The 17,531-nt window shown below is 41.2% G+C and overlaps 1 protein-coding gene and 1 non-coding gene across 2 annotated transcripts in view; one reads left to right on the top strand and one right to left on the bottom strand.

Moving 5' to 3' along the window:
- Nucleotides 1–17,531, bottom strand: part of LOC138803695 (D-aminoacyl-tRNA deacylase 1) — a 170,199-nt gene that overhangs the window by 119,984 nt on the left and 32,684 nt on the right. The gene's annotated exons all lie outside the window — the stretch shown is intronic.
- Nucleotides 7,266–7,399, top strand: LOC138803714 (small nucleolar RNA SNORA71). Its single transcript, XR_011365013.1, has one exon. It is a non-coding gene; the product is annotated as a small nucleolar RNA SNORA71 (small nucleolar RNA).

Raw genomic sequence — 17,531 nt, forward strand, 5'->3', positions numbered from 1 at the left:
TTCCCAGCCCCCCGGACTCAAATTCTTAATTCTCCTACCTCAGCCTTCCAAGTATTGGGATCGCAGGCCTGCTCCAGGTACCTTGCCCAGCCTAAAAATAAAAACATAGGCCAGGCACTGGTGGCTCGTGCCTATAATTCTAGCTACACAGGAGGCTGAGGTCTAAGGGTTAAGGTTCAAAGCCAACTAAGTAGACAAATCTAAGAGACTCATCTCCAATTAACCAACAAAAAGCCAGAGGTGGAAGTATAGCCCAAGTGGTAGAGTTCCCATCCTGAGCAAAAAAAAAAAAAAAAGAGTGAGACACTCTGAGTTCAAACCCCAGTGCCAGCACAAAGAAAGAAAAAAAATCCACCTCTCACCAACTGATCTGAAATGCTACCTTTACAATAGTCCCATTTTCCACAAATAATCAGGTTCTTTTTTTGGGTTTTCATCTAGTCTGCTAATAACTTGCTGTCCAACTCCACCACCACCATCTATTTTCATTATTACATTGTGGTAGTAGAGGCTAGTGTCCTCTGTGAGATTTTTTTATTACAGTCATCTCTTTAATTCCTCTGGGATTTTTTCTAAAGTATGCTATAAAGTAAGGATCTAAAATAGTTTCCCATAACTGTCAACTACTCACCCAATTACTAAAAACTCTTCCATCTGTCATCAATGTGTACATAGCTCAGTCTTCCACAGTGATGAGCACACCTTCAGTGCTACACTGCCTCTTGCTTTCGCTTAAGTGGTCTAGACGCCTGCCCTAATTCTCTAGCAGCAATTATAGACAACTTTTTACATAAGCAAATAAACAACAGATACATTTGCACAATTTTATTTAGAAGGTGACAGATCTAACCAAAGAATTACAGCAGGATGGGACCCTGGAAGGGCTGCCCAGAGCAACTACAAAATGAGAAGACACAATCTAGTGGGGGTGGGAGGGCAGGAGGACAGAGTGGCACAGAGGTTGGCAGGGTTGACACAAGATATGGGAACTGAGGAGACACACAGGCCCCATACTCTAAAAGGACTGGACTTAGTTTAATGCTCTGCTATTTCCATTCTGAAATTGTTCGTAATTTTACCTATGAATCTGTTTTTGGTAAGTGAAGACCTAAGAGATCATGGAACATGCACAGAAACATAGGAGATATGCATATCGTGAGTGTACAGGAGCAAAGGAACTATACACATACTGAATGTCTGCTCCTATCCCCGCTGTTTTATTGCTAAAATAGTGCTCTCTGATGCCTCTTGCCTTCCCTTAAATTGTCCAAGATGCCTAAGTCTAATTTTCCCTGAGCACAGATTACCATGGACTCTTGATATGTAGAAGCCCAGCAACACTCAATAAATATCTTAATTGTTTGACTGAGAAGGTGGGACTGGTAGCTAAGGGCACTTTCCATCTGACCCAGAACATGAATGATCAGGGAACCATCACTATCTTTCCTGTTTCTGCCTGTTTTAGCTACTATTTATTGTGGTTGTGGGAACATGGGACCCCATAGCTCCTTTTTCTGTTGGTCCTTCCTTACTCACCAAGAAATGGAAGGAGAAATGTTTAGAACCTTTAGAATATGTGTGTATCAAAAAGTAAACACAAGCAGGTGAACTAATTTCTGTAGTTCTGGTAAGAGTAAAATTTATATGCATCATGAGCTACAAAATAGAAAATGTATGATTTTGACTATTCCATATACAAGGTAAATTTGTGTTTAAAACTGACACTGCAAAATATACCTGGTAAACTTTGTGATAGTAATACAAAAAGTTTCTTTGTTGCTTAAAATGACATTAAATAGAAATGGTTCTATGACAAGTGAAGAGTGAGACAATGAAAAAGAAAGGTAAACTTTACATTTTGGGGTTTGTAATAACGTTTTTTCTCTTTCTTCAATGAGTTTAGTATTTTCATTTGCACTGAGGCCTATAAAAGATCCATCCAGTCCCATAGTTCCTAGGAAAAAGAGCCCACCAAGGCCCTGGGTGAGGATAATGTCCCATCTATTAGATCCCTCCCAACCCAGCCTAGTTCACTGGCCCCAAACTTCTCTTCCTACTGGCACTACCTTTGGCCCCACCCCAGCAAAGACCTTGGAATCAAAGATGCAAGTTCTCCTAGGCAAGGGGAGCTTTTAAAGTAACTCAAGTAATTAACATCCAATGTCAAAAACCAGTGGCTTAAATAGAGGCTACTAACTATTGAGCACACTACTTACTGACACTGATGGCCATCGGCCCTGCAGTTGACCTTTTCACCAAGATCTGCTGTGGCATCAGAGGAGAAAAATGCTTTCTACCATAGTGACTTGGCCCTTTACCCACAATTCTGAACCAACAACAAAGGGCCACTGTTTTGTCAGTCAGCTTTCCATCTCTATACTAAAATACCTGTGATGAGCAACTTATAAGGAAGAAAGGACCAGTTTGGCTCTGTTTCAGAGGTTTGAGTCCATGGCTGCTTAGCCCTGTTTTTCTGACCTGGGATGAGACAGAGCATCACAGTGTGGAGCAAGTATCAGAGGAGGGCAATTCACCTCACAGCAGCTAGAAGCAAAGACAGGAAGTGGCTAGGATCCCAATCTTCCCTTAAAGAACACATCCCCTTTCAATGACCTAAAAGAACAGTGCCATTTGGACTTGGAAATACAATCTGTAGGCTGGGAAGGTGGCTCAGAGGTAGAGTGCTTGCCTTGCATGCCTGAGGCCCTGGGTTCAATTCCTCAGCACCACATAAGCAAAAAGAAAAAGCCAGAAGTGGCGCTGTGGCTCAAGTGGTAGAGCGCTAGCCTTGAGCTGAAGAGCTGAGGGACAGCGCCCAGGCCCAGAGTTCAGTCCACACGACCGGACCCCCCCCCCAAAAAAAAAAAAAAAAGAAAGAAAGAAATACAATCTGTGCTACAGATTGTATGTCCAACCTTGCCTATGGTTAGTCTCTTGATATGGAGTAGAAAAGGCTCCCTGGGCTTCTTGTGGACTAGAGTACACATCTGCCACTTTTAAAAAGTAACTAAGTTGTTATTATGATGATGTACAGAGGGGTTACCATTTTATAAGTCAGGTAATAAGTAGTAACTACTTGATAATAATAAAAATAATAATAATAATATTAATAAACACTGTTCCCAATACAACCCTCAACCCCCAACTAAGATGTTGTTAACCATTTTCCTCTTATCTTCCCTGGCACATGTAGCTCCCACTGTAGTCTCTATCCAGGGTCAGTGCAGGTCCCCTACCTCCCATTGCCACTCTATCCAAACCACCTACTATCCTGCTACAAGCAGGCCACAACTGAAAAGCAGATCTGACCTTCCTACCCTGCTGAACTCTAGTGACTGACTAGTGCTCAAGGGCCAAGTTTTCAGATCTGGCTGAGTCTTCTCACCCAAATGTCTGTTACCTACTCCTTCCTATATCCCATCCTGATGACCATGCCCTCCCCCCAGGCTCTCTGTCTTACACTTGATCGCTTGGCCAAGACAATCTGTATTTTCTCTGTCTTAATGTGATTTTCATCCCACTAAAGTAGGAGCCTCTAGGAGAAAGAAACCATGTCTTATTTCTCTTTATGATACTCATGACATCAAATCTGGCACATGAAAAAGAGTCAACAAATATTTATGAAAAGGAACTCCAAATGCAGGCAACTATCCCAATTTTTACATACATAGTTATGGGTCAAGTACAGAAGTTAGCCTCCTACTCAAAGCCAATGAAAACACTAATCTATTTTAGAAGATACATATTCAAAATGCAAATGTTAAGTTATTTGCATTTGTTATTTATGAAATACTTGGCCTTTGAGACCTTGGAGCTGATTGATTAGAGAAGCAGAAAAAGTGGGAATTCCTTTCCCCCACTCTCAGGACTTTACTTTGTTCTGCTGAGCTCAAGTTTAAACCAAACATAAGTGGTTCATCTCAGAAGGTCAAGGATGATGAGTCTGAAATGCAACTGGGCCCATATGGCTCATTACCATACATGTCCTCCTCTTCTGACATCTGATTTCCATCAAGGTACAGAAACTGATGCCTGCAAAGCTCCTATGAGCCCTAAATGGAGATTTTAAAACATCCTTGGTTGTTTCTTCTCAAGAATAAAGGCCTAAGAAAATCAGTGTCAGCTGAGAGTCAATGAAGGCAGATAAACAAAACAGCAGTCCTCTAAAACATCAGCAGTCAACACTATAGATCCAAAGGGTTCTAGAACTATAGATCCAAAGGGTCTAGAACTTGTCTGATTCTCTGACAAATAGGACACAGAATTCAATGAGTTCTGCAATGTGTCCAGGGTCAACAGTCAGTGATCAAATTGAAATTTCCAGATACTTGCGTTCTTGTTTTGGATTATTCCTCTTTCCCTGCTTTTAATTCCTCAAAGGCCGTCATGAGCCTTTAAAAGAGGCAGGATAAAAACTGAGAAAAACTGGGAGTAAAGGATGGCATGTCATGTTCCAAAAATAAATATACTTATTACCTGACTTATAAAATGGTAACCCCTCTGCACATCATCATAATAACAATTTAGTTAATTTTTGGGGGGGAGTCCAGTCGTGGGGCCTGAACTCGGGGCCTGAACTCTGGGCCTGGGCGCTGTCCCTCAGATCTTCAGCTCAAGGTTAGCGCTCTACCACTTGAGCCACAGCGCCACTTCTGGCTTTTTTCTTTTTGCTTATGTGGTGCTGAGGAATTGAACCCAGGGCCTCAGGCATGCAAGGCAAGCGCTCTACCACTGAGCCAACTTCCCAGCCCCTTAGTTAATTTTTAAAAGAGGCAGATGTGTGCTCCAGTCCACAAGAAGCCCAGGAAGCCTTTTCCACTCCATATCAAGAGACTAACCATAGGCAAGGCTGGCATACAATTGGTAGCACAGATTGTATTTCCAAGTCCAAAATGGCACTGTTTTTTGGACAATGGACCCTTTAAGCCTCTTGAAGAACAAATGCCAAATCAAAGCCATACACAGTTCATGGCAAAGATGTGATGTGGCAATACTGCTCCTTGCCCCTATCCAGGGAACCACATGTCTGCCTTGGTCTGTCCCATGGTGTTGAGACATGAAAGACCCTGGATGGCACCACTTTAGCTACCAAACTGTCTGTATCCCTAGAATGAATGAAGAAAAATACCCTCAGAAATAATACTTCTACACTCAGAATCCGAAACTGATGACTGAAATATGTCCACTCTGCTACATGCTAAAATACTCCTATGTCATTTATGTTCTTAAATATATAGTGCTTCAGGTATTATGGAAAATAAACCAAAGCCTTAAATTCATGTGTGGTTGAAGTGATAGCCACTGCTGTTGGTTTTTAGGCTGAAAGCCACAAGTCTGTCCTTACTCTTAACCAGGTATCTATCATACATAACACAAAACCCACATTCCTGCCACTTCAGAAGGAACAGGATTCTCAAGGTAGTAGAAATAGCAAGACATTTGTATGGATTCTTTGTACTCCACTATCAACAGGCCAGCCAAGAGAAATTCTCCCAGGGATGTTATTTAGCATTAAAAACAAAACCCATTATTGATCCAAGGGGGAAAAAATCATTATGTTGAAGAGAGATGTCTACAGTCCCATGTTTATCTACAATTAGCAAGATTATAATCAACCTAAGTGTCCTGCAACAGATAAATACTACAGATGAAGAAAATGTGGTACCTATACATGAAATATAATTTAGCAATAAAAAAGAAAGCTTATCATTTGTAGCAATGTAAGTGGAACTAGAGGATGTCAGGCATAGAAAGAAATATTGTATGTTCTCACTTACATGTTGAAGACAGAAGTAGATAGAGTGAATAGTAGTTGCCAGTCATTAGGAAATAAGTAGGGGAGGAAGAGTTAGCATATAGGTATACAACTGGACAGGAAGCATAGCTTCTAATATTCTATAGCTGTAATTGATAACAATTAAAAATAGAAAAGATGTCCAATGTTTCCACCACAAATAAATAAATAAGTGCTTGAAGAGATGCACATTACACATTGAATATATGTATTTAAAATGCCACAATGTGCTAGGTGTAGGGACAAACGCCCAGTACTCCTGGGACATGAGAATTATGAGTTTGAGGCCATACTGGGCTATGTACGTATATTATATATCCAATTTATATATAAATATATTAACTTCAAATTTATAAATGCTATATTGTATTTTTAATTACTGGGTGTTCATAAACAAACTACAACCATCCACTAAGGTAGGAACATGGAAATTTCACATCTAGTTACATCGCTAGGCACTGGTATCTAAATACAACAGTTTCCTAGAAGTGGTGGAAAGATGTAATTGACCCTGTGTCTTTGCTTCTGTCACAGCTGCAGGCAGTCCAACAGTTCTGTAATCCAGAGTCATCTACAGATCTGCCCCTGCAGATGTGTGAGCTAAGAAGAGACAGGGTCCTCCTGCATTTCCATTTCCTCAGATGAAAACAATTTCAAAGGAACTCCTGGTGCCACCTATTATTACCATTCCTCTCCAAGTCCTGAATTAATTTATTTACTTATCGTTAAAGAATTCCATTTCCCATGGCTTTGTAAAGTAAACTGAGCTCTGACCTGATTCCTTCTCCTTCCCCTGATTTGCCTAATGTCATGCATGATTATTGAGCTGATTTATCACAAACCTAGCCTGGTACTAAAATAGGCTGGGAATGAATTCCTGAACGAACTTCTCGTCTCACCCGACTCTGAAGCCAAGGAAGAGATCCAAGATGAAAAATGGTTCTATGCATGTTCCCAGCAATTCTTTCAGGCCTATTATTCTTAACCTTTAATGAGTCCTCCTCCTGTCTTATTTTATTAAATTCTATTAAGAAAGACATGAAAGAAATCTAAAAGAAAAGTTGGCTGTGCCTGCCTGGTATTTTATTCACAGTCACATCTGGAAGGTAGACCTGCTTTTCTTTTTTAAATAAATCTGACTCGCTTTCCCAAAATATCAATATCTTGAAAAAAAAACACTACATACTTTTGAGGCAATTTTATTATTAACAATAATTCTGTGTGAGACACTAGCTTTGAACAAGTCTCAGTAAAACTCCATGGTTAGTCAGTTATTGAATGAGATGACAACTGAAAGAACTACAGCCAATATTAACATTTGCTATAGTTAGGTATTTTTATATTGTTCTCTACTTTCAGTATTTTGAAAACAGTAACAAATGCCACAGAGGAGTGACTTTTTACTACTTAGAAAAGGAAATGTACATATGTACATTAGTATAAACAAATAAATGCCCTATCCCCTCCTTCCCCCTGCATTTACAAGTAATTATGGGCTACCCACACCCTGATCACTGGCAGTGCAGGGAGAAAAATTGCCAAAGGCCTTTACCTGCATTGGGAGGTTCTACTCTTGTCTTACTCAAACTCTAGAGCTTTGCTACAGATCTGCCTTCTCACCAGCCTCTTTGCCTCCTGGTTCCTGGTGCTGAGGATCATGGAAGTGATGTAGAAGCCGTGTGAGGCCTCAAGGAGCTTGTTTGTGCTCCCAGCAGAGGACACCGTGCCCCTAGGCATCCATTGGAAGCTTCTCTGCCTCCCCATGATGACCTTTCTTGTGTCCTCAGCCCCAGCACTGGTCATTGTCATCCTGCTCCCTTGCCTCTGTGCTATGAGCTTTTTAAAGAACAAGAGCTTCTGCCCTATTTCACATATGCCCAATACTTGCTGTATAACACATACACCAAATGTAGACCAGTCATCACAAGGCTACAAGGTGCATTCTACTGAGCAGTATGGGGAACAAATGGTATGTATCAAGGCTCCATGGGGTGTGCTGCCCTTTATGGGCCATGGGTCTGGGAGGTCTCACTCTAAGATCCGGAGACTGTTGAGGTACCCCTCAGAAAGCTTAAGATCAATGGTGACATTCCTCAGCACAATTCTCTTAGTGCTGTTGACAGCACAAGTGCAGAGGATGCATAGTAGGTTCACCACCTGAAACAATGGAGTTGCTCCCTGCCACCTGCTCATTATACCCTAGAACACCTCTTCATTTGAAGAAGATCCAGTTGTAGAGACTCCAACCAGCTCAGAGTCTTGACAACAGTGTCACAGAACAAAACATGGGGAAGGCTGGCCCTACGTTCATCTGCCTGCACCTAGAATGACTTTTTAATAACAAGAGATTCCCCCTTGAATTTTTAGCTGTCATTCTCTTTCTGCCTCCTCTTCCCTCTTCAATAACTCTTATAGACTTGCAAAAAATTGCCATCTATATATCCACCAAAAAGAGAACAGCTACATAAAATGCAGTGTATTCATATGACAGAATTCAGTCTTGAAGTTAAGTGAATGTACTAGCTGTGCACAACAAAATGCATGCCACTGCTAGATAAGAATGGAAGCATGTTTCATAACAGTATGTGGTATGGTACCATCTAGGCCAGCATATACACAGACACACATCTGACAAACTGAAGGACAGTAGTCAAAATAATATCTCTACCCTTCCAAAGAGACATGGTCATGAAAGTCAAGGAAAGGCTGAGGAATTGAACTACAATGAGGGACACTAAATGCACAGGACAATTAAATGTCAGGTATGAATCTGTACTAGATCTTTTCACTCTGGGAGACCTTACCAAGATGACTGGTAAATGCACATGTGACATGAGGACTGGACATTAGTAAAATGTTAATAGTAATTTTCTGATCCTGATCCGTGTTTCAGTTTCAGTGAGAGAATGTTCTTGTTTTTAGGAAATATGCTACCAAGATCAAGCATAATGTGGTATCCACTTAAAAAAAGTTCTCAGTAACATTGTTCCAACCTGTCTTCAAGTAGAAATGTATCACACAGCTTACATAATATATGAAGATTAACTGGAAATGGATCAAAGAACTAAAGGTAAGGGTTAAAGCTTTAAAACTCTTAGAAGAAAATATCCGTGACTGGATCTGGCAATGACTTCTTAGATATGACATCAAAAGCGCAGACTACAAAAGAAAAATGTAGACAAACTGAACTTCACCAAAATTTCTTAAAGTTGTGATTCAGAAATATTGGTATATGTCTATATCCTAGATACTCAGGAAGGCTGAGGTAAGAGGAAGACTACTCTAGCTAACGGCCAGCCTGGAAAAAGTAGTGAGACTCTGTCTCTTATTTAAGAAAAAAAAAGAAAAGAAGAAGTAGATCAAAGGACACAATTAACAGAGTGAAAGGCAACCTACAGAATGAGTGAAATAGATCTGGTAAGGAGCTGGCATACAGAGTGTATAAAGAATTCTTACAATTCAACAAAAAAATATATATATATACAACCCTATTCAAAAATGGAAAGATGTGAATAGACATTTCTCCAAACAATATTCACAAATGGTCAATAACACGAGAATACTCAACATCACTAATCAATAAGGAAATTCATGATATTTCATCATCATATGTATGATATTATTAACTATAAAAATAGAATAACAAATGTTGGTGAGGATGCGAGATAACAAACCATGGAATCATGTCTTGCATTTGTCATATGTCTTTAATGTCCTTCATTCTTCATCAGTTCCTCAGTCTTTCCTTGATTTTCATGATCTTTCCTTGTCAGAAGAGTAGAGGCTTTATTTTGAAGAGATAATGAAAACCCTGTGCATTTCCAATCGGAATAAAAGGTGCAAACACTGTGGGAAATAGTATGGGAGTTTCTAAAACAAATCATGATTGAGCAATCCCACTTCTAGGTATATGCCCAAAAGAATCAGGAGGCCTTAAAGACATATTTGCATACCAAGTTCATAGGAGCCTTATTCATAATAGCTAGATGCCCTGGTGGTGAATGACTATAATCTCAGAGCTCAGGAAGCTGAGAGAGAAGGATCTCAAATTCCAATGTGGCTACAGAGAAAGGTCCTGTCTCCAGAAAGAGAAAAGTGGAAACAATCCAAATGTCCATAGATAAATAAATGGAAAAACAAAAAAGGTTTATATATATAGTGGAATATTATTCAGCAATAAAAAGAAATTCTGACAGTGGCTATAAACATACAATTGAACACAGATGAATCCTAAAGACATTACAATAAATGAAGTTAGTCACAAAAGGAAAAATGCTATATGATTTCAATCTGATAGATACTGTAGCCAAATTCAAAGAAAATGGTAGTCACCAGGGTCTACAGGGAGATGAGAATGGAGAATTACTGTCTAATGAATACAATTTCAGTTTGGGAAGATGAAAACTGTGAATGAATCATTGTAACAGTGGTCACACAACAATAGGAAGGAGCTAAGACACTAAATTATTTGAAAGGGGTTAAGCAGGGTGCTGGCAGCTCAGACGTGTAATCCTAGCTATTCAGGAGGCTGAGATCTGAGGATCATAGTTCAAAGCCAACCGGGCAGGAAAGTCCAATAAACTACTTAGAAAAAGCTGGAAGTGGTACTGTGGCTCAAGAGGTAGAGCGCTAGCCTTGAACACAAAGAGTCTCAGGGACAGTGCCCAGGCCCTGAGTTCAAGCCCCAGGACTGGCCAAAAAGAAAAAAGAAGTGATAAATGATAAATTGATTATGTATTTTTGCCACAATATATAACACACAGCCAGAGATACTATGAATTTTCCATGGCTATATGTAAATGTAAAAAAAAGTATTTTATTAAGTCTGGAAGGAAGGAGATAAACACTCACCAATGACACTGCCTCTGAGAGTGAGAGATTATACTGTACAGTTTTTTAATACATCTTAAACTTGTAATTTGGGGGGGGGGGGGGTTGGTGCTGGTCCTGGGGCCTAAACTCAGGGCCTGGCCGCTGCCTCTGAGCTGCTTTTGCTTAAGGCTAGTGCTCTAACTTGAGCCACAGTTCCACTTCAGGCTTTTTGGTAGTTTAGTGGAAATAACAGTCTCACAGGGGGCTGGGAAGGTGGCTCAGTGGTAGAGCGCTTGCCTTGCATGCATGAGGCCCTGGGTTCGATCCCTCAGCACCACATAAGCAAAAAGCCAGAAGTGGCGCTGTGGCTCAAGTGGTAGAGCGCTAGCCTTGAGCTGAAGAGCTGAGGGACAGTGCCCAGGCCCAGAGTTCAGGCCCTACAACTGGACCCAAAAAAAAAAACAAAAAACAGTCTCACAGACTTTCCTGTCCAGGCTGGCTTTGAACCATGATCCTCAGCTCTCAGCTTCCTGAGTAGCTAGGATTGTGAGCCACTGGCACCCAGCTTGTATTTTTTCTAAATACTCATTTTATGTGCTGTATTATAACAAAAAAATTGATACAAAAATGCTGGTTTATGGCCGGGCGCTGGTGGCTCACGCCTGTAATCCTAGCTACTCAGGAGGCTGAGATCTGAGGATCTCGGTTCAAAGCCAGCCCGGGCAGGAAAGACCGTGAGACTCCTATTTCCAATAAACCACCAGAAAACCGGAAGTGGCGCTGTAGCTCAAGTGGTAGAGCACTCGCCTTGAGCTGAAGAGCTGAGGGACAGCGCCCAGGCCCAGAGTTCAAGCCCCACGACCGACAAAAAAAAAAAAAAAATGCTGGTTTATGGGCTCATGAGAAAAATGAAAGACAAGAACTATTTCTATAAAAGTACCTTTGTACCCAGGAGTACTATAAAAGCCTAATATTTAAAAAGTGTCTCTAAATTAATTGATACCTTCCAGATAATATATGCTTTCCTGAGATTTTTAATAATAATAATGGAAAACATGAAAATTGAAGAAGACAAACAGAAAGAAAGGAGGAAGGATCCATAGAGCATAAGACCATATCTGGTCTGGATTTTGAAGAGTTACAGAAATCATACTTTTTCCCTAGTGTATGACCCAACAATGATTAAGAATAGCCTTTGCCCTCCCTCAGCAGTTAAACATCAATACCATCCCTGAAGGGAACCACCGCCGAGGGATATGATGTGGGTATCGCGTTCCTGAGGAAAAGTGGAAAATGGAAACAAGGCCACAAATTTAGATCTTTCCATTACACAGAAAATAAAGCTTCCAGGCTTCACTTTCATGATTAAAAATAGAAAGAAATTGACTTCACATTTTATGGAAAGTAGTCAAAGGAGTACATTTCATGTGAACAACCTTTATACAAGTATTATACTTTGGTGTTTTATATTGACAAAAATATAACTAAGATGATGAAGGTTGGTAGAAAGTGGCCACTGTGAGGCTCTCCCAGCAGGCAGCATTCCAGATAGGGTAGCAGGATGCCTGCTCATCCTGTGCTTCCGCTCTGCCTCCTTCTGACAATCACCTCCCATAATTTCCAACAGCCTTGAGCACCAGGAAATGTATCTTTCCAAAAATAAATCTTTTTTATCTCTGACAAGCTCCTAAGGCTTGGACTTAGAAATTTCCCTGATAATATTAGCTAAAATGGTATACATAAATCAAATTCAATAAAATATTGTTCCTTGGGCTTCATAGAATTTTATAATTAAAGCTTTTTTGCAGAAAGTTTTTTGGAGAAAAATGGGCAATCATGAAGCATTTAGTGTCATGCTGATATGAAGAAGCTTTGCTTCTCTAAAACTTAACAGAGGCTCACTCAGACCCTAGGCGAAAAATCACACCCCTTGATGGCAATGAGATCAAATGCCTGATCTTCTCATAGACACACAAACCACAGAATCCTTCCTCCACACTGGCTCTGGAGGCAAGAATGGATCTTGCTAGTAATGAACCACAGGAGGTTAGACTTCACAGTCTGCCCTGATGCTCAAGCCACAGTATGAAAGAAATGAAAGGTGAATCATTTATACAAAAGCTCCACTGTGGGCGGCAGAACACCATAGTGGTTAACCTCCTCCAATGTACACCTAGAGTTTCTACTTGCTCACTCACCTGCTGCAAGAGCTCCTCAGTGTTCTGCTAGCCACCCTGTGTGGAGGCCACACATCCTGTCCAGTATCAACCATCTCCACAAATTAAATCTCTCATAATTCTAATAACTCTCCATCCCACTGACAACAGAATCCAAAATTGCCCTTCCTGGCCCAAGAGGCCTCAGGTCATCAGGCCCAACCTTATTTCCTGACCCTCCCTGCATCCTTCCAAGTTCCAGCTACACTGGCCTGGAGTCTGCACTTGCTGGCCCATAATCATCCTCTGATTATCACGTGGCTGGCTCCCTATCAGCTGTGTCTCTCCCCAGTGCTTGCTGGAGGTAGCCTCCACCAGCAGCAGTCTCTACAGTTGACTCTATTTTATTTAATATTACCATAGTGTCACATTAGACTTTTTTTCTATATGTCTCCCCACTAGAGCAGAACTCCAGCCTCAGTGCTGGTCCTATATGCAGGAGCAGCCTAGAACAGGCACTGTGTATGTACACTAGAGAGACATATGAGTAGATAATGGCTAAATGAGTAGACAAATGCATAAGAAGACAGCTTGTTGGATATGTGGTTGGATGGATACATGAGTGAATAAGCAAGCAAACTCATAGGTGACTGAGCATGGGTTTTTATTCAAGTGTAGTACCAGAAGGGAACCTATGCCACACAGCCATGTAGTGGGAATTCAAAAGCAAGAAGGCTTTACCTCAACAGGACTGAGTTCATCATGAATAAAGCAGTATCAAATTGGACCTTGGAAGAAACAGGGCAGGCATTCATTTCAGGTAGATTAACAGAAATGCAAAAGAGAAGGGAAGGTGCGATGGTAAACACTGATAATCCCAGCTTCTCAAGAGAAAACATTAGGAAAAGTGTGGCCCAAAGCCAGGTGAGGCAAAAAGTTAGTGAGACACCCATCACAACAAACCAGCTGGGTGTGGTGGCTCTCATGGCCTGTAACTCCTGCAGGAGGCATAGGTAGGAGGATTGCAATCCAAGGTCAGCACAGTGAAAAAAGCACATGACTCTATCTAAAAATAACTAAACCAAAAAGTGGCTCAAAAAATGGAGTGGCTGCCTGACAAACATGAGGTCATGAGCCCAAATCCCTTCTTTTGGTAGAAGACGGGTGGGGAGGGGGCCCACAAAGGAAAAAGAAACCATGATGTTTCTTTTACTTAAGACACAGAAAATAATCTTCAGGAAACTAGTCTGATTTACTGCACAAAAGGTTTTTTACCATGAATTTCACAGGTAATGATATACCACACAATATAAACCCTTAACAATGCCCCAGTTGGGTTTAAGTATAAATTATCAGCCAATTGCTCAGAGAAGCTTTGACAGTCATACACTTCATTAAATCGCAAAATCCATGCAGAGGCTAAGATATTAACCATCCTGCATTTTTATTCTAGTCCTGTGAATGCACCAACAGGTGAGGCATTCTATGTCCAGTTCCCCAAAATCAAGAGCACTATAAATTACTTTATGACTAAAGATCTAGAGAGGCTACACCACTACTCCCTGCCTGGCACTGGCAATCCATCCTCATGCTGCCCAGCACTCTTAAGAAACAAGTGACTCCACCTACACATGTCTCAGTGTCGCCAGGCAGAGTAGCCAGCCATCAGTCACTACTATATTGAGCTGTGTTCCTCTAGTGGCTTTACCCTGACACATCTGTAATTGTGTGGAGAAGGCACTGGGCTCTGGGGACACTTTCATCATGACACATATGGAGGAACGGATGAGGAGACAGGGCATTGAAGAATGAGAACAGCCTCATGTGTGACCTCAATAATCAAGCCCAGCCATCCTGCTTCCTGGCAGCTGCAGCATACCGGTTGCAAAGTATTTTTAGACACACTGTGCCAGGGTGGTCCAGAGAAACCAATGCCTGGAGCAGATGAAAATGGCAACAACAGATTTCCTCTGGTCCGGCAGTTCTGAATTGTCAGTGTGCTTACAGAGAACACAGAGACCTGATTAGAAACCTAAGTCTACTCTATTGTACTCCACATCCACACATGCCAAGAGCTCGGCTGCAGTCCTGGGTATCCCAGGACTCTGAATTTTAGAAAGTGCCCTGGGAGATCAGATGCTGAGAGTCCGTGGCCCACCCTTTGAGGAACACTGCTAGAGCTCACTGACCCCGGTGAGGAGATGCAGTCCTCAGCTATCCAGCAGCTGCAGTTCTTTCCGTCTTTGGTGAATTGAAAAGCCCTGATATATCTCTCCCCCCCACACTCTCTCTCATACACATACACATACATACACACACACACACACACACACACACACACACACACACACACACACACGTACACACGCAAGCTCAAGACAGTTTGTGAATCCCTAAAAGCCCATCTAATCCTCTGATCCTGATCGAATTTACACTTTGCTCACCCATCCCAACATTCTCTGAGAGACTTAACTAGATTTAAAAAGACAAACACCTGGGCTGGGAAGGTGGCTCAGTGGTAGAGTGCTTGCCTTCAGCTGAAGAGCTGAGGGACAGCACCCAGGCCCAGAGTTCAGGCCCCACGACCGGACCCCCCCCAAAAAAAAAAAGACAAACACCTTTTTAGTCATTAGATTGCCCCAAACCATACTATTTTGCATACACCTCTGCATATATAGTTAAGTCTTCTATCTACTGTGCATATCTTTATTGTAGCTACAATTTTAAAAAGCATTCTGTCATTTCCAGTTTATTTTTTTTCTCTCTCCATTACTAATGGGGATGTATGAACCGGTTTTCAACAAAATAATAAGAGATGGCAGAATAATTTTCTACAATTACTTAGGACTATGAAGATCCTGATAAATTACCTAGAAGCTAAGAACTGCTAATTAAAATCTTGAGCCTATATAATGAAGTCATTGCTATGTTCAATGTACAAATCCATACAAAACAATCTTTATCTCCCTCCCTTGGGAATAAAAAGGATGCTGTTAATCTTTGACAGAACATCAGTAAAGTAAGGCGTTTGTTTGTTTTAACACAACCACAAATTAAATTAAAGATTAAAATAACTAAAAACATGCCCAAAACAGACACCGGAAAAAATTAAAAAGTTCTTAAATTTTAACTGTACATTTAACATACATTAGTGTCCTGAGCTTTGCTTTTGTGTAATTAGAAGTGGTTGTTTTTGTGTGTCAAAGGTAGAAAAAGAGCAGATCATGATTTTAAAATTACTGTCCAAATTCCAATAACAGAGAATAAACTTTGGTTACTGTAATTTTGTTAATATGTATTGTGGGTTTATGAAGGCAGATCTATTAGTCCATGGGTCCTTAAGCAGAGAAACACAGTCCTATGTCCATAAAAGACAGAGGACTGATGTAGGACACCCACTGAAATAAAAATTAGTTAAAAGGCTAAAATAAAAGCAAGGCTTAGGGGCTGGGAAGGTGGCTCAGTGGTAGAACGCTTGCCTTGCATGCCTGAAGCCCTGGGTTCGATTCCTCAGTACCACATAAGAAAAAAGAAAAAAGCCGGAAGTGGTGCTGTGGCTCTGTGGCTCAAGTGGTAGAGCGCTAGCCTACCACTGAAGAGCTGAGGGACAGCGCCCAGGCCCAGAGTTCAGGCCCCACAACCAGACACCCCCCCCAAAAAAAAAAGCAAGCCTCAGCTGGGTACCAGTGGCTTACGCCTGTAATCCTAGCTACTCAGGAGGCTGAGCTCTGAGGATCACAGTTCAAAGCTAGCCTAGGCAGGAAAGTTCATGAGACTCTTATCTCTAATTATCCACAAGAAAACCAGAAGTAGAACTGCAGCTCAAGTGGTAGAGTGCTAATCTTGAGCTGAAGAGCTCAGGGACAGCACCCAGGCCCAGAGTTCAAGCCCTACAACCAACCAAAAAATAAATAAATAAATAAATAATAAAACAAAAAAGCAAGCCTGGCAGGAAGAAGTCAGTCTGTTTGGAACAATTGGTAGGCTCCCTTTCCTACCTGTCAGTCACTTCTACATCCTTCCTCTTCCCCTGGCACTGAGTAGCCACAGTATAGCCTGACAATTGCCCACCTTTCCTGGTGAGAGATCTTCTGTGTAGCAGGTTTGGTCCCAGAACTCAATATCACCAACACACACCCCAGAACACCATAACAAAGGCTGAGCATCAGTACAATAAAAACTCTACAATAGGAAAGGTTCCCACTTGGGGTTTCAGAGACACTCCAGGATAAACAATACAAGACTAAGTCAACATTTGTTCAATAAGCTGATGTGACAAAATAGAATAAATGACAGGACCTGGTACTATTTGACAAAAGACTTACAAACATACTTCTCAGGCAAGTCAACAACTTTGAGCCACATAAACTCAAAACTAAGACCAGCAGAAACTGGGAAACTAGAATCCAGGGTTCAAGAATTTTAGAAGAGTGAAAAGAGAAACTAATCTAGTTAAATAAACCTTCTAGGAGAAAATGCAAACTGATTAGCACCCATGGAATCCTCCCTTCTGTTCAGATCACTTCTCATTAACTCTGTCCCCAAAATGAAGTTACAGCAATGAACAGGCCATTTGGACCATGCAACAGGGCCACCTGTGTCCTAGTCCATCCTTTGTGTCACCTGGATTCCACAGCATGTATTACTGAAAGGGCTGTTCATGTCACCAGAACTATAAATGAAGAAAAAAGATGAATGGAGCTTTAGGCCCTATATGCCCTGCTCTGCCATACACATTTCCCTCAGGTCTGCCTCGATCTCTACACAAT

The sequence above is a fragment of the Dipodomys merriami genome, unplaced genomic scaffold, assembly GCF_024711535.1.
Source record: "Dipodomys merriami isolate MVZ:Mamm:240054 unplaced genomic scaffold, mDipMer1.0.p SCAF_346, whole genome shotgun sequence".
Taxonomy (NCBI): domain Eukaryota; kingdom Metazoa; phylum Chordata; class Mammalia; order Rodentia; family Heteromyidae; genus Dipodomys; species Dipodomys merriami.